Source organism: Lissotriton helveticus, chromosome 2_1, assembly GCF_964261635.1.
Source record: "Lissotriton helveticus chromosome 2_1, aLisHel1.1, whole genome shotgun sequence".
In the NCBI taxonomy this organism is placed as follows: domain Eukaryota; kingdom Metazoa; phylum Chordata; class Amphibia; order Caudata; family Salamandridae; genus Lissotriton; species Lissotriton helveticus.
Genome location: NC_136059.1, coordinates 63,158,446 through 63,185,606, shown reverse-complemented (window position 1 = coordinate 63,185,606; position 27,161 = coordinate 63,158,446). Strand labels below are relative to the sequence as shown.

Here is a 27,161-nt window from a genome sequence, read left to right as displayed (position 1 = left end):
GGAGACAGAGAGAGGTAGCCAGGGGGAGACAGAGGGGGAGGGAGACTGAGGGTGCAGAGGGTGACACAGAGGGAGGGAGACTGAGGGTGATAGAGGGAGGGAGGGAGACAGAGGGTGACAGAGGGAGGGAGAGGAAGGGAGACAGAGAGAGGGAGGCAGAGAGGGAGGGAGACAGAGGGAGAGAGACAGAGGGAGGGAGACAGGGAGGGAGACAGAGGGAGGAGGGGAGACAGAGGGAGGGAGACAGTGGGAGGGAGAAAGAGTGGGAGATAGAGAGGGAGGCAGACAGAGGGAGGGAGAGAGAGTGGGAGACAGAGAGGGAGGGGAACAGAGAGAGTGAAACACAGAGAGAGTGGGAGACAGAGAGGGAGGGAGACAGAGAGGGAGGGAGGCAGAGGGAGGGAGACAGAGAGGGAGAGAAGAAGACAGAGGGAGGGAGACAGAGGGGGAGATAGAGAGGGAGACAGAGGGAGGAGGGGAGACAGAGGGAGGGAGGGAGTCAGAGGGAGGGAGACAGAGGGATGGAAACAGAGAGAGACAGAGAGAAGGAGACAGAGGGAGGAGGGTGACAGAGGGAGATCAACAGAGGGAGGAGGGAGGGAGACAGAGGGAGAGACAGAGGGAGGGAGACACAGGGACGAAGACAGAGGGATGAAGGACAGAGGGAAGGAGACAGTGGGACGGAAACAAATGGAGACAGAGAGCGGGAGACAGAGGGAGACAGAGAGAGAGAGACAGAGGGAGACAGGGAGACAGAGGGAAATAGAGGGAGCCAGAAGGTGGAGGGTGACAGAGAGAGGGTGACAGAGGGAGGGTGATGGAGGGAGATAGGCAGAGTTAGACAGACAGAGGGAGAGAGAGGGAGACAGACAGAGGGAGACAGATGGAAGGAGGGAGAGGGATACAGAGAGAGGGAGAGAGAGAGCGGGAGGGAGAGAGAGGGGGAGAGAGAGGGAGAGAGAGAGAGAGAGAGAGAGAGAGAGAGAGATGTGTGTATGCCGGGTCTGGTGGCTCAGTGGACAAAGGCGTCTGCTGCAGGGACCTGTGTTCAAACTCATAGTCACAAATTGTTTGTGCTTTAGCCCCACCCCCTCCCCCTCTGACCCCACCCCCACCGGTGTGGCCCTCGGCCACAAACAACACTGTAAATTTGGCCCCCGAGAGAAAGTTTGTGAGTACCCATGCGCTAGACAATACCTCACATATTTTCCGTAGCCCAGGACTTGCAGACAAATAGGGGTAAGTAGTTCGTCCTAGTAGGTATAAACACATGCTGACACTACTTCCACAGGTGTGTTCCACACCCATGTAGCCGGACATACGCTCGACCCAATCTTCACCTCCAGCAAACACATCTCCTTCGATCGCACCACAGCTCTCCACTGGACGGACCACAGTTGTGTTCACTTCAGCTACAAAACCACCCCGACCCACAACCCCCCACAACCTATCCCCCGAAGAAAATGGAACAAAATAACCACTGACCAACTCCTCACATCACTCAACCAAAACCCACCCGCCTCTCATCGGACCCAAACCAAGCTGCCATCAAATTCAAACAATGGATCACTCACAGCGCTGACGAATTAGCACCCTTGAAAAACCATCACACCAAACAAGACAGCAAAAAGGCCCCCTGGTTCAACGATGACCTTAAGAAATCCAAAAAGATATGCCGTACTCTCGAGAAAACATGGAGAAAAAACCCAACCACGGACAACATGACCACCTTCAAGGCAGCCACCTGCAAACACCGCCAGTTGATTCGATCCACCAAGAAATCATCATTCAAGATTCGTCTCGACAACAACGCCCATAACAGCAAGGAACTATTCAACATCGTCAAAGAATTCACCAACCCCACCGCAGCCTCAAACGACATCACCCCCTCCCAAGACCTCTGCGATTCGTTATCATCCTTTTTCTACAACAAAACTACCGACATACATAACAGCTTCGAAAACAGTTCCAACGAACAATCCTCCCCGCCCCCCTCAGAACCTAAACCGCCCTCTAACAGCCTCAGCGCCTGGAACCCTGTCACCACTGAAGACACCATCCGCCTAATGAATTCCATCCACTCTGGCTCGCCAACCGATCCCTTTCCCCACCAAATCTTCAACAAAGCAGACTCCATCATCGCGCCCCATCTCCGTGATGTCATCAACTGCTCCTTCGTCTCTGCTACCTTCCCAAAAAGCTGGAAACATGCCGAAGTCAGCGCCCTCCTGAAGAAACCCACAGCAGACCCCTCTGAACTTAAAAACTACCGCCCCATATCCCTCCTCCCTTTCCCGGCCAAAGTCATTGAGAAAGCCGTCAATAGCCAACTCGCCGCCTTCCTCGAATCCAACAACTCCCTCGATCCCTCACAATCCGGCTTTCGAGCTAAACACAGCACCGAAACCGCCCTCATCGCAGCAACAGACGACATCCGAACCCTACTGGACAACGGAGAAACAGTGGCCCTCATTCTACTCGACCTCTCCGCCGCCTTCGACACTGTCTGTCACAACACCCTCATACAACGCCTCAGCAACATCGGCATAAAAGGAAAAGCCTTGGATTGGATCATCTCGTTCCTAGCTGGGAGAACTCAGAGAGTCCGACTCCCCCCATTCAAATCAGAGGCCACCGAAGTCATCTGCGGTGTACCACAAGGATCATCACTCAGCCCCACCCTCTTCAACGTCTACATGAGTCCACTCGCTTCCATCGCGCATCAACACAACCTTAACATCATCTCCTACGCCAACGACACCCAGCTGATCCTTTCCCTCACCAAAGACCCCAACACCGCCAAAACCAATCTTCACGAAGGCATGAAAGAAGTAGCCGTATGGATGAAAAACAGCCGCCTTAAAGTTAACTCAGACAAAACGGAAGTGCTCATCCTAGGATCATCCCCCTCTGCCTGGGACGACTCATGGTGGCCTTCGGATCTGGGATCAGCACCCATACCCACAGACCACGCACGTAACCAAACAAGTCAACGCCGTCTCATCCTCCTGCTTCAACGTACTTCGTATGCTCAGAAAAATCTTGCATTGGATCCCCGCCGAGACAAGAAAGACTGTCACCCACGCACTGGTCACTAGCCGACTGGACTATGGAAACACCCTCTACGCCGGAACAACAGCCAAATTACAGAAAAAACTCCAACGCATCCAAAACGCTTCAGCTAGACTTATATTGGACATCCCTCGCCAAGATCACATTACCGGCCACCTGAAAGACCTCCACTGGCTTCCCGTCAACAAGAGAATAACATTCCGTCTCCTCACCCACGCCCACAAGGCCCTCTACAAACTAGGGCCAGAATGCCTCAACACTCGACTATCCTTCTACACTCCCACCCGCCAACTAAGATCCTCCAATCAAGGCCTCGCCGCAGTTCCACGTATCCAAAGATCCACCATGGGAGGTAGATCCTTCTCCTACTTGGCGGCCAAGACCTGGAACTCACTCCCCACTCACCTCCGCCTTACACATAACCACATCTCCTTCAGAAAAGAACTTAAAACCTGGCTATTCGATAAATAATGAACCCCCTCCCTAAGCGCCTTGAGACCCTCCGGGTGAGTAGCGCGCTATATAAATTCTTGAACTTGAACTTGTGCAGCGGCCAGGGCACATGACTTCACAGCACAAGACACACAGTTTGGGGTCACGCTTTAATCCCCAAGTCCCTCAGCAGCTCCCCTTAGCAGCATCAGACTCTAGGCAAAACCTCACTTAATTTCGGTAGCCCTGCATTTTCAGACCGGTAGGTATGAGTAGATCACTTTGCACCCCCCCTATAGCACACCCTAAACACCCCACAGATGTTATAGTGTCAATACCCTCCTCTTTCCTACTTTTTCCGCAGTTTTTTCCCCTTACTCGCTTCAACGGAATCACAAAATGGCTGCCAACACTTCCTAGTTGCAACTGCTCGTACCGCTCACAGCCAATAAGCAGCAAGCTCGTGCTCGTAACGCCTCAGCCAATCACATGTCATAATTCCCAAATATCGATATCTGTAAATTTTGATATTTTCCCCAAACTACTGAACGGATTTACACCACATAAACAGAAGCGTGCTTTCTAGACCAAGACCCTTCTCCGTGCCAAATTTGGGGTAATTCCGTTCACCCGTTTGACCTGTAGCCTTGTCTAAAGTTTCCTATGGAAAATAACATAGAGAAAACACGTTTTGGGACCCCCTTTTTTTCTCTCCTGCCCCTTGATGAATCAACCTCAAACTTTCAACATAGAAGCTGATATGAACTATTTTGAATGAATTAGTTTGGAAATGTCATGAAGATTCATCAAACTACGCTAAAGTTATAAGCAAAATAAAAAATGTTCTTCCTATGATAACTTGGTCCTAACTATAACTACCTACTGGCATCCGCCACTAGGTAATATTGATATCTTTGTAAATATGATTTTGATATTAGTCTATTTTTTATATATATTTGCACTAATCATTATATATATAGAAAAACGATATTTTTGTGATCGATAATTTTGACACAATGCTTTGTTAGCATGAAATTCATGGCTTCAAAATTCTGTCACTGAACCCACCCAAAGCAGCTCCCTCTACCTCCCAAACCAAATACTCTTCCACCTGACAAATCCCTACTCCTCCTCCTTTTTATTTGTGTTACCTTCCCTAATCACTATTAAACCCAACCCCAGCCCTCCCAAGGCAGATCCTTAGATGCCTATTCTGTGGCCACTATATGATGACCCTTCCTGGGGAGGTTCTCCTTTGGCAGTATGTTTAGGAGGCAAGTTTGGCACAACAATCCAATGTCATGTCTTGGTATCAATTACTTGTTCTACTGTTTTATGTTTTGCAGTAAAAATATTGCTTTGAGAGAAGGATCTCATTTCTTTATAGAAAAATATTTTATTTGTCCTGACATTTTTCATTTACAAAACTGTGATTCCTAGAACTTTTATTGATGAAAATGACATATTTGAACTTATAATCATGTCAGGAATGTCCACAGTATTTTTGAATGTCTAATTTGTAAAGTCCATACACTAGTAAAATATAGTGTATGGTGTACATTTAAATAAGGGTTCAAACATTCATCATGATAAATTTACACATACACTAATAAAATAATGTTTAATGAATTGTTTTAAAGTGTTAATACGGATGAGTTTATTTGTAAATGATAATTGATAACAAATATACACATATGCATTGCACCGTAAGGGGAAATCGAACATTGATGAGTATATTAATTGATAAAAGTTTGGACCTAATATTGACTTTATAGTTATTAGGAAATACATGATTTACCATGTCTAGTGCATTTTCTACATTGTATTACATTTCAACTAACCCAATAATGTGCAATGCAAATGTTAATGATTTTATAGTTCATGGAAATTTAGTTGACAAACCTGTATTGTCACTTTTTTTGATTTTTTTGACGGATGTCCATTTTTGTGTGGGTGTCCATTATCATGAAGGCACCAAATGTATAAATACAATAAAATGATGCAGGTTTGTTTCTTTAAGTTTCGTAAATGACAACATTACCCACATATGATTACACATGGATGGAAAAGTAAATGGCAAAAAAAAGTAAGTTTCTGCCCTACATCCCTTTGAAATAGCCAACTCAGGTGTGGATGTTTAGCCGCCAGAGTTACATCAGCGGACATGCACATCGTAATTGGGTTGGCAGATCATTTTGCTGGATTTCCACAGTCAGCCACTTTTGCTCATGGTGCAGTCAATGTGGGAGGAAAATTCTGACAGATTTAGCAGGACTCCGATGGTCTTCATCCATCGTCCCACCTGCATCTAAATAGAGTGAGTGGACCGCCTAGCAGGTGGACAGAGAATTGGATGGAACAGTGATGGCGGGTCCAAATCTGCCAAGATCTAAAGCAGGTCCTTGGTTTTTTTCAAATCGGTATAAGAAATATTTTATACAAGTCATATTTAAAAAAATGCTTGTGCTCAGAATGTGTAGGAACATACAGATAGATTCTATCTTTTTTGTAATTACCCAAAGAATGAGAAAAACAAACATGTTGCTATAAATATCTCCTTACTGCTAATTCCATTCATCTAGAGAAACAGACCAGAAGAAAACAGCATGTTTAATTTCCATTGTGATTTGTGACCTGTGACATCTTAACTCAACTGCAATGAGTCGTTACAGTTTGACAGCTATGTCATTTCTTTATTACAGGCAATTAGAGGTGTCACCTGTAATGGGGAAATTAGAGACAGGCCTTTATACAAGAATTGCAGAATCTCATGTACTATAAATATATATAATTTTGCTACCAAAGAGACAATTTAATAGAGATATACCAAAAACATGCAGCATAAGTACATATTATATCACAATACCTGAAAATGGAGTGCAGAATATATTTGACACTGTGAAAACAATTGGGCATGCTTGTTATAGGAGAGGTTTGCTGGTCTGAAATAAGTTCCATTTCCACATGAAACCATGTGAACATTTCACCCTTAAAGAGACATCTACAGATTGGTAGATTAATACCTATTTATTGTTCTTCTCACCTGTAAACATGTTTGATATGGTATTGTTAATACATCCTGAGTGTGCCTTGGAGATTTAAGTGAAATTATCCAATAAAGTACCCATACAAATAAATGTCATTCATGGTTGGAAAATAAACACAAATACAGCTTATTCACAAACTGCATTTTTTTGTACATTTAGTAGAAGTATACAGCTTACTCACAACCTATCTTTTTTGACCCGTGGCTCCCTTGACCTAATTGACAGTTGGCCGTAGCTCCCCCCAATTTTTTTTAACGGTGGGCAGGTGGGTCGGGATGTAAGCCTGACCTCGGGAGTACTTCCTGTTGTCTTCCTTAAATTAATTGGGATGCAATGAAGGAATTTAATCATATCTGTAACAAAATAAAAAGATAACAGTTGTAAAAGTGGAAAAACAAACTTTTGTTTTATGTGCTGATACGTTTTCTCTCATTGGGAATGTAAATGCGGCATGAAGGCGTGGGAGGCTGTATTGAAGCCAGTGACCATACTGATGTTTCAGTAATATTTAAATGTATTCCCCTTTCATGGACCATCCAAGAGTTCTACTGGGTTCGGTCTAGAATAGATTAGAAAAATTATATGTATTTACAAAGAAATTTTAAAAAAAGTGTATTTTGTTTAAAAAACATCTTTAAATGTGAGTTTACAGACAGAGCCATCATCATTTTTTTAAATCTATTCTAGACCAAACCCAGTAGAACTCTCCGTTAATCTGGAGTTAAATTCCATCAAGTTAAGATGGAGACACTCTGCGTTATCATTGCATACTGGAGGAAAAATGCACCCAATAGGCAAACACACACGCCGAAATTCATTTAATACATTCCTGTCAACCCTCTCCCCCTGCCTGCCTGAACCCTGCCAACCCTCTCCCCCTGCCCGCGGATGTTTCCCCATCTCTTGCTTTATGCCTTGTGGATGGCCCTGCGCTAGGTGTGCCCGTTCTGCCCATGCTTGCTCCCTTTGTGACCTCGCCTGCCCCCTCTACCCATGTCTGTCCACTTCGTGTCTTGGGACTGTCACTTCTCTCCATGTCTGTTCCCTTCATGTCCTCTGACTATGTCTTCTATCCATGCTGCTCCCTTTGTGTCCTCAGACTACCCTTCTCCCCATGTCTGCTGCCTTTGCGTACTCAGTCTTCTCCTAGTGTCCATGCCTGCTTCCGTCGTGCCCTCAGACTACCCTACTGTCTGTGCCTAACCCCATACCCCCTGCCTACCCCTTCTGTCCATACCTGCCCCGTGCACTTTGACTGCCCCCTCTGTCCATGCCTGCCCCTGCCCTCAGACTGCCCCTTCTGTTCATGCCTGCTTTCTTCATGACCTTAGACTACCCTCTCTGTCTGTGCCAGCCCCCACACCCCATGACCACCCCTCCTGTCCATACCTGCCCCGTGCACTCTGACTGCCCCCTCTGTCCATGCCTGCCCCGCACCCTCAGACTGCCCCTTCATGCCTGCTTTCTTCGTGACCTTAGACTACCCTTTCTGTCAATGCCTGCTCCATACTTACCCTCAGACTGCCCCTTCTTACCATGCCTCTTCTCTTCTTGCCCTCAGACTGGAGTGGTGTGGCTCACTGGTTAAAGGCGGCAGACCCGGAAGCAGAGAACGACCCGGGACCAGGGTTCAATTCCCGACGCGGCAGGGTCGTGGACCAAGGGTCAGCGGACTCGATAATTCTCGCCTCGGTGCCTACTATAACCAGGGATCACACTCGGCAACTCTGGGCATTAGCTTGCCTCATCTCTACAACGGCCCCCCACATTCGCCGGGGATGCCTGGTTTCACCTTGGAGATACCCAGTAGGGACCATCTCACAGGGATAGCCAGGACGGGATCCCCAGCGGTCTACAGCGCCACGACGCCTCAGGGCAGCAGTGCGCTTTACAAGACACATACATACATACATACATACTACCCTTCTCTCTGTGCCTGTTTCTTTCGTGCCCTGAGACTGCCCCATCTGTCCATGCCTGCCTCGCGCCCTCCGACTGCCCCTTAGGTCCATGACTGCTCTCTTTGTGCCCTCTGACTGCCCCCTTTATCCATGCCTGCTCCATATGTGTTCTCAGACTACCCATTCAGTCCATGCCTGCTCCATATGTGCCCTCAGACTACCTCTTCTTTCCATGCTTGTTTCCTTCGTGCCTTGTCTTCCCCTTGTGTTCATGCCTGCTTCCTCCGTGACCTCCGACTACCCATTCTGTCCATGCCAGCTCCATACATGCCTTCTGACTCCCCCTTCTATCAATGCCTGTCCCTTCGTGCACTCAGTCTGCTCCTTGTGTCCATGACTGCTCCTTGTGTGCACCCTGACTGAACCATCTGGCAATGCCTGCTCCCACCGTGCTTTAAGACTTCCCCTTCTGTCCATTCCAGTCCCCTTCGTGCTCTCAGACTACCTTGTCTGTCCATGCCTTCTCCCTTTGTGCCCTCTAACTATCCATTATCTCCATGCCTGTTCTCTTTTTGCCCTCAGACTACCCCTTCTTTCCATGCCTGTTTCCTTTGTGTCCTCTGTCTTCCCCCTGTGTTCATGCCTGCTTCCTCTGTGACCTTCGACTACCCCTTCTGTCCATGCCAGCTCCATACGTGCCTTCAGACTGCTTCTTCTGTCCATGGCTTCTCCCCCATGTCTTCTGACTGGCCCTTCTACGTATGCCTGTTTCCTTTGTGAATAACGTGCTCCCAATATTATTAATTTAAAGCAGCGGCATGATTATGCAGCTGGCATTTATTTATTTCTAGCGCTGCGGCTGCAATTTTCCACATCGTGCCGCGGCGCCCCTGGCAACTCATAACGGCGCACCGGGGTGCCTCGGCGCACAGTTTGGGAACCACAGCAATAGGGCGAGATCTCTCAGGGATTAAGTCCCAGAATTCCAATAGCAGAATCTGGCATCTCGAGGCATCCTCAAGCCAATGAGCAAATTGGGGAGCCGGTCTGCGACCACAGCACATGGCCACCCTATGCCTAGCCAAAAAAGCAGCACTGCAAACAGCCGGCGGGAAACATCAGGGCAGAATTTCACAAATCCTAGCAGACACAACGATGGGTGAGGCTTCACCGGCGCAGAGGTGATCTTGGAGATAGCGGCGCATACTGCTTGCCAAAAATCGGACACCTTGGGGCACAGCCATTCTAGATGAGCAAAGTCCGCAGCAGAGGCAGCGCATTGCATGCAACTATCGCTAGGTATGAGTCCTAGTTTGTGAAGCTGGGCAGGACTGCAGTATAACCTATGTAAATACTTGAAATTAATAAGATGAAGCCGGTAGTTGGGTGACAGTTTCTTCGTCTGATTGCAGCAGTAGAGCAAGTCAGACTGGGCAATGTCCATGCCTAAGTCCACGCCCCACGCCAGGCACGCCCGATCTGTGGAGATGGAAGTAGACGAGAACGTGAGGGCGTATAGTTTAGTGACAATTTTGTGAAGAGTCGAAGTTGTGTATATGAAATCAAGGGCAGGCATTGCAGGTGGAGGCTGGGGGTATGTAGTATGTAACTCCCATATTGTGCGCAACTGGTACGACAATAAAGTGTCTAGTGGACCAGAAGAAGCAGGAAGAGAATAGAATGTGTCACCGGGGTATAGATCTGACTATGTCGACAGGCCCAAGCGTGATGCATGTTTGGACATGCCGGATGGCTGGGGTGTAGGGAAGCAGGATGCCTCACAATGCATGGCATTAGCCAATAGCATCTGGAAATTGGAGAGTCGTAGCAGTCCGGACCAGGCCCAGTGCAATGTCTCAACTGCGTCCACCTCCGCACGCGGGCGTCTTGCCGGGGCAAATAGGGCCGCAGCCAGCGGCCAGGGGGATGCCATGTCAGCCTCCACAGCCACATGTGGTTGAGAAGGAGAGGGGTGGATCCAAAAATGCAGAAAGGTGGCCTGAGCGCATAAGGCTTATGGCTTAAAATTAGGAGCGCCCATAGCCCCTACTGATGATATAGGAAGAGTAAGGATATCATACGCGACTCAAGGTTGTTTACCGGCCCAAACGAGAGAGATGATCAGAGAACTGAGCTTGTGAGAGAAATGAGCAGTGAAGAGGATAGGGATGTTCAGAAAAAGGTAGAGGAATTTTGGCAGAACCACCATCTTAGCAATGGCTATGCGACCAGTAAGAGATAATGGAAGCCGACTCCATTGCGGAATTTTGTATTCCAGCCAATCCACCGCATGCCCAAAGTTAGATCTCCAGAGGTCGTCCAGGGCCCCACTCAGCCAGATACCCAGGTAGCGAGTGGGGCTGGAGGCCTAAACAAAGGGAAAGTCTGGCATGAATGGTCTGGTGGCATCCATAAGGGGGAGCAGCACAGACTTGCACCAATTGACCTGTATGCCCGAAAATCCACCAAAGCGTATTATCTCCTATACAAGAGGGCTGAGATTGTCCTGGGGTGACGAACATACAGAGTGATGTCGTCCGCATACATAGAGACCAGGAAGGAGCGGGCGGAGGAGCCTATACCCCTCTGAGTGTGATGCTGCCGGAGTCTGGCCGCAAGAGCCTCCATCGCAATGGCGAAGAGCATAGGTAACAAAGGGCACCCCTGCTGTGTGCCGCCTTTAATACAGATGGGATCCGATATCTGCCCATTGATTCGGTGACGAGCCGAAGGGCGAGTATGGAGAAGAGATATCTTTCATATAAACATGTTGCTAAAACCAATGCGTGGTAGGATAAAAAATAAAAAGGGCCATTCGAGCATGTCGAACACCTTAGTGGCATCTAGGAGAGCGGCAACTGTGGGGAGACTAGGGTTGATCTAGTGAAGAACCGAAAATATGGTCCGGAGGTGGTGCGAGGTGGCCCTACCAGGAATGAAACAGGGGTGATAGGGGGAATCAATGATAGTCCTTAGTAGAAGAAGGCTAGAAGCAATTCATTTAGCAAATATTTTATTGGCAGTATTAATAAGAAAGAGGGGGGATAGGAATTGTAAAAGTCAACTAGATTGTCAGGCTTGAGTAACAACGATATCATCGCCTCATGGAGGGACCTAGGAGCGAGGCCATTATTGAAAGAGTCATTGTACATGGCAGCCAAATGTAGTTCTAAATGAGAAGCCTAAGTTTTTTAAAAATAGACCGGAAGACCATCCAGACCAGGGGCCTTATCGCCAGGCAAGATACTAATGGCAGCAAGTATCTCCTCTTTAGTAAAGGGCTCATCTAAGAATTTCTGATGATAATCCTCTAGGCATACCAATGCAATAGTCTCGAAATATTGTTCGAAGTCTCACACGTGGGGGGGCCAGCGGTATAGAGTTGCGAGTAAAAATCCATGAAACAAGCTTTAATCTCCTCTGGAGAGGTGTTTCCAGAGGGGCCCCCATCACTGGGAGCAGTAGTATATGACGCAGCCCGTGGAGGCTGTAGGAGATTTGCTAAGGTCTTTTCTGGCTGATCACCTTCCCTAAAGAGATGAGCTGAGGCCTTTCTGCCCAGAAAGGCAAGCTCTCTGTCAGCTTCTTTAGTAAATTCAGTGTGCTTTTGCCTTATTAGTGCAAGGGTCTCCGGCCTGGGGTGTGCAGCCTGAGCGGTGTCCAGAGCCCTAATTTGAGTTTCCAACTTCGCCAGAATGGTGCGGATAGAACGGAGGACACCAGCCTGTTGGAAATACACTCGCCCCATATTAATATTTTGAAGCCTACCCAAAGAATGGAGGGAGAGTCTATCGAACCCACATTTAGATCAACATAATTGGAGATGGCTGTTTGCATCTTGTCGCAGAAGATTGTGTCACGAAGTGCGTTCCGGGGAAGCCACCATGTAAATGCTCGCTGTGGGGAATGAGGGAGACGAAGACTGATTTGAACCGGAGCGTGGTCCGAAAAGGTCTGCGCCATATGTGTGGCAGAGGTAAGCCAGGTGAGGACATCTGGGGAGGTGATCCAAAAATCAATGCGTGACCAGCAGCCCGAGCCCCCGTTGTGCAAGTGCCCTTGCGGGCGTTGGGCCACACATAACGGCAGGCGTCATAAAGCGAGTTGTCAGTAAGTATGGACTGAAGCATTGCGGTAGCGCGCGGATGAGAGGAATGGGGACCAGAACGGTCCAGTGACGCTGCAAGAGTAACATTAAAATCCCCCCCAGAGAATAGCCGCCGGGCCGAAAGAGAAGATAAGATGCCATATATGACTGAAGAAATTGGGGTTGTCCGAGTTGCGGCCGTGCACAGCAGCAATCATCACGGGTTGATTCAACAAGGAGCCATGTAGAATTACATATCTGCCATCGGGATCCGTTAGTGCCTGAGTAGTTTGCCTGGGGAAACCCCTGCATATCAGAATGGAGACCCCCGTGTGTAAGAGGAGTAAAACGAGGAATGTGAATGTACCAAGTAGAGGAACTGGAGTCTGGGAGAAGCCTCAGATGAGAGGCGTGTCTCCTGTAAGATGTCTACCCAGGTCGTTGCAAGAGAGAGTGAATGAGCCTGGCTTTTTGTTCATCATTGAGACCACGTATGTTCCAGATCCAACAAATGGTGTCAGTCATGTTGCATTGTACACAGGTGAGGTGAGTCGTAGTGTAGGCAGGACATACACCGGGTTGAATCAGATGTGTGCAGTAACGCGGTATCTCCCACCGGCGGGGAAGCTAGTTGAGTGCTCCCAGCAAGAGGTTTGGCAATGTGAACGCAAGTTGCCTGGACATGCCAAGTGTTGAAGGAAGCCCCCGGTGCGCAGAGACCCAGAAGGGGAATTAAAAACGGGGAGGGAAGAGTTGTGCATTTTGAACAGGGGGGGAGTGTTGTGCATGAACTCATTGCAGTTGGAAACAGTCAGCACAGTAAAGGGATGTAATCGGACCACATAGAGGCAGCAAAGACGAAAGGTAAAATACCAAAAACCCCCACTGAGCAGACTCACCCATGATAGCAACTCAAAAAAGGGTCACAAACACTTTTCAAATGTCTCAACTGCCTCCCAGTAATCCCACCCCAACAGACCAAAAAGGACCATCATGAGGACCCAAAACCCCACACCAACTCCAACCCCCCCAAACAAGTCCCAGAAGACCCACCACCCCCACACCCACTCCAACACCCAATCAGGCTGAGATACCACCCATGCCCACCCCTGGAACCCACAACGTGGAGGAGGGGAAACCATAGTAAGATAGGGAATTATCCTGTTAGGGCATGGCAGGGCTCGGCGGACACCCCTGCAGTTAAGCAGGGTGGCCAAGCTACCAGAACTTCAGACAACATACAGTGATTAATAAACCCAGAAAAACACAACCAGTCCATCATTGTCGCCAAGCAATCTACTTCAGCAGGCTGAGAGCTGGATGGTGAGGAGCGTGATTATTTGTTGAGTTTCTTTGCAAAGGAAGGGCATATCTGGGGTCAGAGAATACAAGCATTTTAGCACCCTGTCGAACTCTCAATTTTGCTGGGTACGCCAATGAATAAGAGACCTTGAGTTTTTGCAAAATCTACTTTGCGGGAAGAAATTCTCATCTGGCTGCCTGAACAGTGAGAGAGTATTCTGAAAAGAACGAGATTGAATTGCCTTGATGATTTATTTTGCCCATTTCCTGTGCCGCACGAAGAATGGCATCCCGGTCTCAGAAATTTTGAATTTTGGCGATGATAGGGCGTGGAGGTAATCTGTGACCAGAGCGTGAGCCAAGAGAGCGGTGTGCACGTTCGACAATAAAAACTGAGGAGAGTACGTCACTAAAGAGTTCCTTGACCAGTTACTCCACGAAATCTTCCATATGGGCTATGTTGGTGTATTCTGGGATGCCAGTTATGCGGAGGTTACTCCGACGAGAGGGCTCATGCAAGTCCCTATTTTTTTCCTGAATAAGAGCAAGGATTTTGTCCATCGGTAGCAGCTTCTGGTGATCCTGAGTGGCAGCGTCCTCAGCGTCCGAGACCCTGGACTCGACGTGGAGGAGACAATTGTCGTGTGCATCAACACGGGCCTTTACAGAGTCCAGCCGGTCTGAAAGCTGGCCCAGTTGGATCGCTACTCCAGTGACCTAGATTTTACATCCAACATGATTGCTTTTAGGTCATTGTCACGAGAGGGGGGGTGAGTCCATGGTGGCTGTGGGGTCACCACCGCCTGAGCCAGTGTCGTCCTGACAAGTCAATCTGTGCTGATCGAATGTCATTTTGGGTTGTTTGGGGTCGGTCCTTCCCATGGGAGAGGATTCTCGCAGCCCACCACACCACGAAATGGGGGAGCAACTGAGTTCCCCGAATGAGCAGATTGGAAGAGGTGTGGCGCCGCGGCCAGGACGACTGACTCCGGAATCTGGGGATCACGGTTCGATCCCCGGCTCCGGCAGCAGATTAGCCCAGCACCATGTGACTCTGGGCAATAGCTTGCTTAATCTTCCCGAAGGCCCCCAGCACCTAGAGACCCTTACGGGTGATTGTGCGCTTTACAAATGTGTATTATTATTATTATTATTATTATTATTATTATTATTATTATTATTATGCACCAGGAAGAACCGTCAATCTGCCTCCAAGTATCTGCAGGGGCAGTGGCCACCTAAACAGAGGAGATCGGCTGGCAGTGTTGGCCACAGGGCGACAACCCAGCCAGGCTGGACTCCACCGGCACGACTCCCCAGCTGACAGAGGTCAAGCAAGAAGACAAATGAGCAGGCAGAGAGAAAATGTAAGTTCTGGAAGGCCCACGGGTCCCCAAGTAAAAGGCACAGGCAACCAGCATGAGGGGGGGCCCGCACATTAAGATGCGCTCCACCGTGTTCCCAGGTCATACAGATGGAGCCTACCCCAAAGAGGGCCCGAAAGGAGAGAACTCACCGCAATGCCAGATTCCCAAATGAGGCGCCACAGCAGGGGTCTGAAGGATCAGTCACAGGAGGCTCTAAATAGCAGCTCAGCAGCAGTGCCGAGGTGATGCATTAGCAGGCGGGAAGGTGGGCCCCTGCCAGCAGCAGAGGCACGGGGCTCGGCACGGCCAATGGCGGCAACAGCATCAATCGGACCAGGCCATGGTCGAGGAAAGCGGACACCGCCCGCTACAGGCACCAGCAATAGATGTGGCAGAGATTACAGGACCAGTCGCAGGTCTTACTAGGCCTGGATAGGACCGGCATGGCGCGTCAGATAGGGCAGCGTAGTGGAGCAGATTAGGCCTCAGTCATTCCAGGCCCCTGATGTTGTGTGTGCCGGGAGCAGCGGTGTCACAGGCTGTCGGGGAATGCCGCAGAGGCCAGAGCGGGTCTGAAGATTCCCGCACAGCACGACAGCAGCGGGAGGGGGAGCACGCACCAGACCGGGGCAGACGCGGCAAGGAAATGCGGGAGGTGCCCCGCTCACGTTACCAGGCCTGGGCACTGAGAGCAGGCAGGAAAGGCAGGAATGGGGGTAGAAAAAATGGCGCTTGAGAACCCAGGGCCGGGCCCGGGCAGTTCAGCTTGTGTGCCCCTAGTCCCGCTGCTGAGAGCCCCGGCAGCGACAGCACTCACCTAATGCCAGCAGGAACCACAGAAGATTCTCCGGCTGCACGGAGCCCCAGGCAGCCCCGCATGTGACAGAAGCAGAATGGCCGAGCTCCAGCCGGACTGTGAGCCATAGGCCCAGCTCCTCAGACGAGTAGCAGCTCCCAGTCCCAGTCCCAGAGAGGCTCCGGAACGTGATGACAGCTCGAAGCGATGCCGCAGGTAAGGTTTAGTCATTCAGTCAGTCAGTCAAACAAAGCTTTATTTGGTTTGTTACAACCATTAAAGTACATTTTACCTCTTATACTGATAAAAAAGAAGAACCACAGAACGTTACACGGTGATATTACAACACATATTACACCTCAAAATACATATAATTTAAATTTCTTTAAAATCAGGGTATTATGACATTTACGTTATTAAAATCACTTAGTTCATTCCTATACATCAACTCCTTCAACGTGCAGCACGTACTAATGTTTTTCCCTATATTGTTCCACCTTTATTTGATGTTAAGGAGGAGCTTTTTAGTTTTTACTCTGTGCACTTGAGGAACACCTTAACTTTATTCATATATTTCCCCAAAACACAGGCTATATCTAGAATCCCCATTCCCACCAGAAGGTTAACGGCTTGCATCCTGTTCATAATCTTATACTTTTTAAAAATCGGACCTAAAAACTCCTTTCGTATGTCTAAAAACCTAAAACAATCCAATAAAATGTGTAAAATATCTTAAGTGGTGCCTAATGTGCAAGTGCATTTACCATTACATGCTATCATTAGGCTACGAGCCCCGTTATTCGCATAACTTGGGTTTATACCAATTCGCATTTTTAAAACTTGGTAGCCGATCCACATAGGGAAAATGTTGGTCGCTCTCCTAGGCCAATGACATGTGGGCTACAGAGATCTTTTGTATAAGGTACTCCCGATCATAGGTACAAGACATATTGGCCCCTTGAAGCCTTAATTCTTTCTTACCAATAGTCATAAGGTCTAGCGGCGGACGTACCTTGAGGTCAAGCACCCCATATGCATTACTTATTGAAGCTCTAGTCTCTTTTGCCCAGGGTAGCTCGCTAGTGGTTATTTCCTCGTTGGCCCATTGGGAGATTTTAAGAAACTCCCCTGCTCCCAATCGCTGCCAAAAGCGTACAACAGCCATACAAGCAGTTATAGCCCAGGAGGTGATTCCCAGCTCAAGTCTTGCTGCCTGCACCATAGATGATTTAGGCAGCAGGAATAAGCTTTTTACTATATATCCCTCCTCTCTATCCCAGGAGGTCTTACCACTTAGGTAGAGTACCTCGGCTCCATACAAAAATTGCGGGGGGACCATTGCTTCGTAGGCTTTTAAGACCAGCCTATCTGACATTTCACCGTAAGTATTATTAAATCTTTTTAGGCCTTTCACAGACGCTGATGCCCTCAGTTTTAATGCTTGCAAGTGTGTATACCATTTCAGGGTACCAGAGAACCACATTCCCAAATATCTATAGTCAGTTACCCTCTCAAGCAAAACTGTGCCAAGGTACCATGGGAACTTCGTTTTCTTCCTTCCGAAACATACAATTTTTGTCTTCTCCATGTTTACTACAAATGTTTTACTTGTACAGCATTCTTTAAACCTATTTAATTTTCTCTGGAGGCCTAGCTTCCGTCTGATCCATAATCACCAGATCATCGGCATAAAGGAGACACGATATCCGGTTTCCTCCCAATTTCGGGTTTGCCCCTCTAACCTCTCTTAATTTTTGGGGTAGGTCTTCTAAAAACAGGGTGAACAATAGGGGGGCGAGTACACACCCCTGCCGAAGACCGTTTCCAATTGGGATTCTCTCAGTCAGTCCTCCCTCCTCATCCAATATTATCCGTGCCCAGTTTTCTGTGTGCAGTGCTTGGATTAGGGCTAACAGGTCGCCCTGTATGTTGTACCCTACCAGTGTTGACCACAGCTGCTCCCTGTCCACCAGGTCGAAAGCTGCACGGAAGTCCACGAAGCAGCAGAATAAATTACCACTCTGATCGATCGACTTCCGTGCAATGGACCAAAGAGCAAAGCAGTGATCAACCGTTGAGTGGCCTTCTTTGAACCCTCCCTGTTCCGGGGGTACTATCTGTTTATCATCCACCCACTCCTTTAGTAAACATAGAATTACTTTGGAGAAAACCTTCTCACCTATGTCCAGAAGGTTTATTAGGCGATAATTTTTGGGGGAGTTTACATCGCCTTTCTTATGTATTGGCCTAGTAATAGCCCCTTTCCAACTATCAGGGAATTTGCCAGTGTTTAAAATCCCTATGAACATATTAGAAAAAAACTCCGCCCACCATTCTATGTTCGTTTTTATAATGGCAGCTGGTAGATTATCTGAGCCCGCTGCCCGTGACCTCTAACTAGGTCTGGGGAGAAGCATATTTTTATTTCTTCCCTTATTCCGGGCCAAACGTCGTCTATTATTCCCTCCCTCCTTGGCCATTTACCATAAATTTCCTCTAGGTAGGTCACCCACTTGTTCTCTGGCACGGAGCACTGTAGGTTCCCTAGAACTTTTCCCGTGCATTCCTGTATTAGCTTCCAAAAGCCTTTCACATTTTTTTCTTCGATTACCTCGAGTAGGTTCCCCCAACATTTATCCTTAAAGATCCTTTTTTTATCTTTTGTTTCCTAAGATCTGATGTTGCTTCATCACTATAGTTGCCTCTAAGGCGTCTCTCCTGTTTCCTAATATCGGCCTTTACTTTCCGGCATTCATCATCAAACCAATGTTTGATATTATTAGGATGTAATTTCGCATTATTTACTGACCTGTATTTGCCGTGCTTTAATTTTATCCTAAAGCATTCCACCAGTTGCCTTATTATATCCACATACCAAGCTATACCCTCTTCTGGTGCAATATTATCTAAATTCACGGGTAAATGGTGTGCATTCAATTTCTTTATATATTCATCAGTAATTCGCGTGGTAAGTCGCTTGGGGTATTCCACTTCTACTGATAACACTTTTTGTCTATGCGGGGAGCTTTTTACCTGTAGATCTACCTGCAGCGGATAATGATCACTACCCTCCACCCTGAGAATTTCAAACTGTTGGATCAAATGGAAGTTCCAGGCCTGAATGAAAGCGTAATCTATGGGGCACATTTGTTGCCCTACTTTAAAAGTACGATTCGCAGGCCGGTCTGCTCCCTTTCTTCCATTCACGCAGACCAGTCCCATGGACCCCAACAATTGCCCAAGCTCATCATCTTGAGTTGCAATATCACAGCAGGGAAATTGTGCAGGCTCTATTTTGTATGCTCCTAGTAGATCCCTCAGCCAGGAGACCGTTTTTTGGGGATTTAATCTATGATTGAAGTCCCCCAGAATCATGAGGACATCTCTTGGATAGCAATCACATAACTCTTCCAGGTCTGTTTTTAAGCGTTCCAGGTCAACCTTATACTCGTTTGTTTTCCCTTTCTGTATATACACATTTATTATACACAGATTTTCGCCCTCCAACAAATTGTTTGTAGTTCGCACTCTACTACCCAATGCCCAGTTACACTTAAGTTCGAGGGGTTCCATGTCTTTAGCTATCCTTGTTGAGACCAACGTCATCAGACCACCAGAAGGTCTACCTACTAAGTTCTTTTTTGCTGGTTTTACATGGTGAGTGAAGCCTTCGGTTGCAGGGGATTCGTCGCACAGCCATGTTTCCTGGAGGCATACAATATCATTTTTTCTCAGGATGTTTTTAAAATCTGCCTGTGCCACTATTCTATTATATCCGTTTACATTCCAGGACAGAATGGGTAGGCTGGTTGCAGCTTATGTAGATGCCGTAGTCTGTAAGATTATATCGGGTTATGAGCTTGGCCGGCAGAGCCCACTTGGAGTGCGGCCATTTTGCAGCTGCCCAAGCCACGCCCCCCATGTAAGCCTAAATTTTAGTTAAACATAGAAGAGACAGAAAGCAGTGGCTGGACAGTTCTTCTTACAAAATAAGAAGGTTACAAGAAGAGACTGGTGAGGTTTAGGAAGGGATATCAACCAACCCACAAAAGTGTAAGGGCCTTAGTATGAGTACATCAGTCGTGGGACTGCAGTGCTTGCATTGGAGGTCCAGCCACCACCACCCCGGCAGTCCAACCATTGTATTATGATGGTGGCAGTGGGACCGCCACTGCTGGGATCCAAGAACCTGAAAAGGGGCTAAATATGGTAGTGGTGCAAATTCTGGTACCGCAGCGCAACGGAGCATATTACGACCTACATTTCCACCGCCCATTGCATGGTGATGACCTTGCAATGAAAAGTGTGGTGGAAATGCAGGGAAAGGGAAAGCGGCCCTAACAGGGTCCCCAGGTGAAACTGGCCATTGGTGTGCTCTCGTACAATTGCACCATTGTGTGTGCACAGTGTAGCATGCATGATTTGCTGCAAGCAGGCTCTCTCATGCCCACGGTTTATGCTCTCCTCTTAGAGTAACATACCTGTTGCCATGACACCACCGCCATCGTGGTGCCCTCAGAAGAGGCTGCCAAACTCAGAATAATGCCCTAAGCCTTTCCTGTTAACAAACTATACTCTTAAAGTTACTATGTGAGTGAATGCACCTGCCTGCAAGGGGATGTCTGGGGAGTCCATGGGTACCACTTTTAACCCTTTAGAGAGCTGCATTTATAAGGCACACAGAAAGTACAGGTTTGGGGCCATGTTTTACAAAAGGGGCCATACACGCATCTGCGGCCCCTTCTGTTTTCAAACTTAAAATACAAATACCTATTATTAAATATTAAAAGAGACTATAAATAAGTCAAAATTCTTGTATTTTAAAATATGTAAACCTCATTGTAAGATTGAAATAATTAAAGTGGTTTCAATTAATTCTAGACATCACTTTCAATAATTTGCAATACATTTTCATTTTTCATTTTATAAGTCTTTATATCGAATATTTCATCATAAAAGACACAAACATGAAAATAAGACATCATATAATACACATCAAATTTAAAAACAGTAGGTTAAAACTATGTGTACACTTAAAACAATTTGTACCATAAAAGGTGCTAGCAGCATAGGATATAGCAGCATATAGTGGTTTAAGGAATTTAATACCATTTCACGATATGAACATTACAGAATAGCACAGGACCAACCCATATCTTAGTGTTTGGCCCTAATGATCCACATCCACCCTAAGAACTTTGCTACAGCTATTACCAGAGGTTCCTTTGTGTCGATCCTAAGGATCCTCAATGCCTCTATCCTAACCCTTGTACCAATGTTCTAACAAATAGGTTTAAGCCATTCGTTCCGTGGGGCTATGTAGGCGGGACATATAGAAAATATGTGGGCAATTGATTCCTTTTGATCGGTACACCATTGACAAAATTCATCCTCCTGACCATTCCAGTTTTTGGTAAAAGTATTTATTGGTAGGGAACCAACCCTAAACTGGTGGTATAACTTCCTATCTACTAGTCCTGGTGATAGTATCCCAATAGTCTTCTATTGATGGGTTGAGTTTGTGCTCAAGGAACATTCCATTCCAAGAAGAATCATTGGACTGTGCAATACATTTTTGGCGACCTGATAGCCAATATAGGTCTTTAAAGGCTTTTTTGGGAGGAAATGGGTTGTTAGCAGGATCTAGCCACAAGTTTCACAATCTCATATTCTCAAGGAGGAGTCTTACTTGTCTGAACCATAAGATGTTACCCGAACCCAGAACAGATCTAACATCCAGAATTGCCTTGGCAAAAGGTGCCAGTTCAGGGGTTGTCCAGATCCTCCTCCATAGAGCCACAGGCTTATAACGTGCCACATCCTCTATTGAGTGGCATCCCAAGTCCATTAATAGCGGCTTCAATGGGCTAGAGCGAGGGAGACCTGTTACATTTCGTAAAGTTTGTTCTGGACCTTAACTAACGGGGAAAGGTCCGCAAAACCCCAGAGGTCCGCTCCATACAGGATCGCTGAACTTATCCGGGAATTATAGATCTTTAAAGCGGGACCTATCCTTTTTGTCAGCGAGGATCTCTATTCTTTGACTAAGCTCCCTGTTAGCTAGGCAAACTTAAGATATAGAGTATCAATTTGGGGCTTCCAGCTTAGTTTACTCTAGAAAAAAAAACCCAGGTAGGTCATAACATTGGTCTGCTCTAGCCGTATGTTATTCATTGTAGCATGACCAACCACTGACCTGCTCTTTGAAAGGATAATACATTTACGGGCATATGCATCAACGAAAATACCTCCCGGTAAAACAGCGAATCTGAAAAACAGGCCGATACCGAACGCAAAACCATAAAATGCAATGCATCAAACAAAAAATCGGAAAAAAATAAAGAACCGCTAAAATCCCCCGCGGTAAATTACCGAATCGTTAAACAGACATTCGGAAATACCGAACCCCAAAGCTTACTTCGGAAATACCGAATAGGCAATAACGAATCGAAATGGTATGCATGAACAGTCGCTAATACCGGAAATCCCCAAAATCGCTATTTAGCATGAGCAAAATAAGGGGAATCACAATCAGGAGGTAAAGTTAACAGAAGGACAGAAAAAAAAAACTAACCCCATCAGCAGGTGCTGACAATCAGTAACCCTTCATAAATGCCCTGGGAAACCCCACATGTACACCAAAATGGCTGCCCTATACGTGCTTGCTAGGAGGTGGAGGATCAACGCCCAGGCCCAGCGCAGGAGGATGATACAGGACAGGATCTTCAGGGTGCGCATCACTTTGCTGGGGCAGACCGAGGAACAGGTGTACGCCAAGTACAGACTCAACCGTGCCATGATAATGTACCTAATAGCAGACCTGGCACCATTACTGCAGCACGAGACCCGTCGGACCAACGCCATACCAGCCAATGTGCAGGTCCTATGCTGCCTGCACCTGCTTGCATCTGGAAGCTTCCAGGGGGTAATAGCTGAGACAGGAGGCGTGTCGCAAAGTGCATTATCACGCTTTTTCCACCGGTTCCTAGAGGCCATGCTGACATTTATCAATCGCCACATCAGCTTCCCCAGAACCCCCCAGCAGCTTACCCGCACCAAACGGGAATTCTACCAGGTGGCACAATTCCCCCATGTCATAGGGTATGTTGACTGCACGCATGTCCCCATCTGTCCTCCATCAGCCACCGAATACATTTTCCGCAACCGGAAATCATATCATTCCATAAATGTGCAGGTGGTGTGCAATGCCAAGTTCATCATTACGGACCTTGTAGCCCAATTCCCCGGGAGCACACACGACGCCTACATTTTCCGTCACTGTGGCCTCCACAGGCGCCTGATCAACGGTGAATTCGGAGAGGGACACCTATTAGGTACATATAGCTGCATCATCGTACTCCCCATCCACTCCATCCCCACATGTATAATTTCATTAATGCTGATTACCATTCTCTCCCCATCCTGCAGGTGACAGCGCATACGCATTGCGTGAATATCTCCTCACGCCCTATCTCAACCCAGCTACCCCGCAAGAGCAGCGCTACAACAGGGCACACATCAGCACTAGGAATGTGGCTGAGCGAACATTCGGCATCCTCAAGAGCCGCTTCCGAATACTGCACAAGACTGGAGGTGCCTTGCAGTACGACCCAGTGACCTGCTGCCAGATCATTGCTGTGTGTGCCATCCTGCACAACATCGCCACGCGCAGGGGGATACACATAGAGGTGGAGGGAGAGGATGAACTGCGTGCCCAGCAACCCCCCCACAACACCAACAGGCACATGTGCCCAACACAGCTGAAGGGCAAAGGAGGCGGACATACATCACACGGAATCATTTCTGAGACAGGTAAGAGAGTGACTTGACAACAGGAACAGATTTGCAAGGGTTTAATGGGCATGGACACCTGACTGGTGCAGAAATACGTAACACAAACAAGCTGCTGCTGCAGTTGAATTAAAACTATGAATGTCCCTTCTCAGAACAGGTGACGCGTGCGGCACTTTGGTCTGGCCATGGTTACCTCACCAAGGACAGTGTGACTTTGCCACATGTTCACTTCCGTTTGCCGCGTACCCCCAGTCTCTTGTCCTGTGACTCCTCGGGTTCTACACGATGGGAGTCAGTGGCAGTTGCACTGCGGCCACTGCGCCTCCTCACGCTGGTGTCCGGCAGGGAGACGCTGCTGACACTGGAGGCTGCCTCACTCCCCTCTTCCGCCCCAAGACTGCTGACACTGGCTGACCCTGGCTGCAGTTGCTCCACTGCAGTGGTCACCCTCTCAAGGGCCTTTGCCACATCCCCACAATAATGACCTAGCTCCACTTGCAGGGACACGGACCTGCGGGACAGCACAGCTGTGCTGTTGCACAGCTTATTGATGGCCTTGTTAGTAGTATTCACTGCCAGCATGATCTGCCTGTGACGTCGGCGCTCACTCTGTTGGCCTGCGACTATGGCACGTGTCAGTTCTTGCAGGCAAAGCTTGATGTCTTCGTTGCCGGCAGATACGGCAGTGGTGTGCTCACGCACTGCGTCAGTCATGTTGCCAAGTTTGTTGCAAAGTTTTGTCATGGTGAGTTTCATGGCACCCATGTGTCTCCCCTGCAGGCGCTGGACACGCAGCATCCGGGTCTCCACAACTCCGTACCCTCCGGACAGATCGACCGGTCTTGCAGCAGCCCGACCCGGGGGCACAACCCTTCTGCCTGATGCGCTGTCGGCCTGCAGTTTGGCTGGTTGGAGTGACGACAGCCTGGCGTGGAACATTTGGGTGTGATGAACATTGATCTGACTCCATCATGGACAGGGCGGCAACATCTGCTCTGTGGCTCTGCGGAGTGGGCCGCACTGGTGGTGGTGGTGTCTTGGACCGCGAGGATGGTGGTGGTGGTGGTGGTTGCTTGGACCGCGAGGATGGTGGTGGTGGTGGTGCTGGCTTGGACCGCGAGGACGGTGGAGGTGTTGTCCGCCGTGGTGGTGAAGGGGAGGACATGACTTCAGCTCCCTGTGAGCACTCCGCTTCTGACAACACTGGCGTCTCCGAGATGACAAGGCGGCCACTGTCGTCTGAATCGATGGGGGATGCATCTGTGTGTGAAACAGTGCATAGTTATTATCATGGTATAGTATGTGACAATAGCTGTGGCATCTCACAATAAATTACTTTTTGTGACTGACATTTGACCCTTGGCTGCTGTATTCATCTCTGGGCTCAGGCATGCACCCATTCATGTATTGGCTACATCTCCCATGGTGCAACACAGTGGTGAGGGTGTGTGTCTAGGGCAACGCTACATGTGCACTGGGTCTGGCATGGGGGATTGGGCAGGGACTTAGTACACGCTGCATCGTTACGCTGCCATGCTTCTTACCTTGTCCTCCTTCCGCAGCACCTGGGGTGTCCAGACTTGTGACCCCCACAACAGCTTCCCGTTCTATGGTGGCCTCCACTAGATCCTCCAGGTCAGTGTTAGGCGTCACATTGGATGGGCCCCCTCCTGTGCAAGCAGCATCCCTGACCCTCTGCGCAATCTTCTCCTTGGCCCTCTTACGCAGGTCGTACCAGCGTTTTTTTAGGTCGTCGATGCTGCGGTGGGTGACTCCGCAGGCATTCACCTTGTCCTTGATGCGCAGCCACATCTTCCTTTTTTCTGCCTCTGGCACCTTCAGCGACAACTTTCCAAATAGTCGGTCATGGTTGCTGGTCACACTCTCTATTAAGAGTTCCAGCTCCTTATCTGAAAACTTCCGTTTTCGCTTTCGGGGTGTGTCCTTTCCATGCTGGGGGGCCTCCTTCTCCATCTTGTCCTGCTTGCTTTTTCCTGGTTGCTACTGGTTCTGTCAGGGTCCTCAGCTCCTGTGCTCTGCCTCCTCCTCTGTGCAACTCCGAACACTGAATGCAGCGTGGGTGTCCTACTTCCTGGTTGTGATGTCATCGGCCTGCTTCCGAAGCGTCGCATATTTTTCCCGTTTTCGTTATTAACGAATCCGCTAATACCGGATCCGGTAATACCGACTCGGTATTACCGATTTCGGTTTTTGTTACTCTCGCTGGCGTATAATCGTTATTTCTTAGCGATTATTAACGACTCGGTAATTTTTACCGATTACTTTGATGCATCGCGGTTTGCATGTTCATAATAGCGAGTCGTTATTTTTCGGTATTACCGACAGGTATTACCGAACGTTGATGCATATGCCCGTTAGTTTTTGCTACATTTACCTGTAGGTCGTTATCATAGCAGAATTCTTCAAATTTATTCAGGGCCGCTTGCAGCCCCATCTAGGTCTTCGATAATATTAGGGTGTCGTCCGCAAACATAAGTAGCGTAATCTTAATGCCACCCAGAGAGGGGGCATCAGTTGCAAAAGCAGAAAAGTATTGCACAACCCTGTTGATGAACAACAAAAACAGGGTTGGCGCTAGTACACGCCCTTGTCTAACACCCCGGGACACTGCAAATCTGTTGGTAACCTGCCCTTGCTTTCCCCAGCAAACTTGTGCAAAGTTTGCTTCATGTAGCTTGATCACTATATCTAAGAGCTCCTGGGGCATCCCCATATTTTTTAGGGCCCTCCATAACTTGGTCCTGGGCACTAAGTCAAATGCTGACTTGAGGTCTACGAAGGCGGCATAAATAGTGCCACCTCCCAAAGTTACTACTCTCCAATAAAGCAATAAAAACCTAAAGACCTCCTCAATGGGGCTTGTGCATAATCTAAACCCTGCCTGTAGAGGAGACAATTGCAATACATAATAAACATGTTTTTGCTTTAGGTGGGATTTTTTATTTTTTTAGATGTAAAAAGTAAATTTTTAAAATTTAATCCACTTAAAATAATTGCATTTTTATTTATTTTAATGCAATTTTTTTTGTATTGGTCTGAATTTAAAATAAACATGTGAAGGTTATTTAGATTAATATTTTTTCTATTTTTTATTTAATAAGCTTCATTATACTATACCATAGGGAGATCTCTTCCCCAATTGCAGAGGTCTGCCCCAAATATGCTGCACTTTAAATACAGTTGAAAAGTCACTACTAGTATTAACTTTACAGTTGAATTTGACAGTTTTATTTCATAATGTATTTCAAGGGAGTTGACAAGGAAGTTTTCAAGTTTGAGTTACTGTACACTTGTAAAAGGCGAGTGGCCAAAATTAGTAAAGTTGCTCAAACGTGTAAAAGT

The 27,161-nt window shown here is 47.8% G+C and overlaps 1 protein-coding gene across 1 annotated transcript in view; it reads left to right on the top strand.

Annotated features, from left to right (window-relative positions):
- LOC144817709 (long-chain-fatty-acid--CoA ligase ACSBG2-like) overlaps positions 1-27,161 on the top strand; it is a 443,613-nt gene that overhangs the window by 254,737 nt on the left and 161,715 nt on the right. The gene's annotated exons all lie outside the window — the stretch shown is intronic.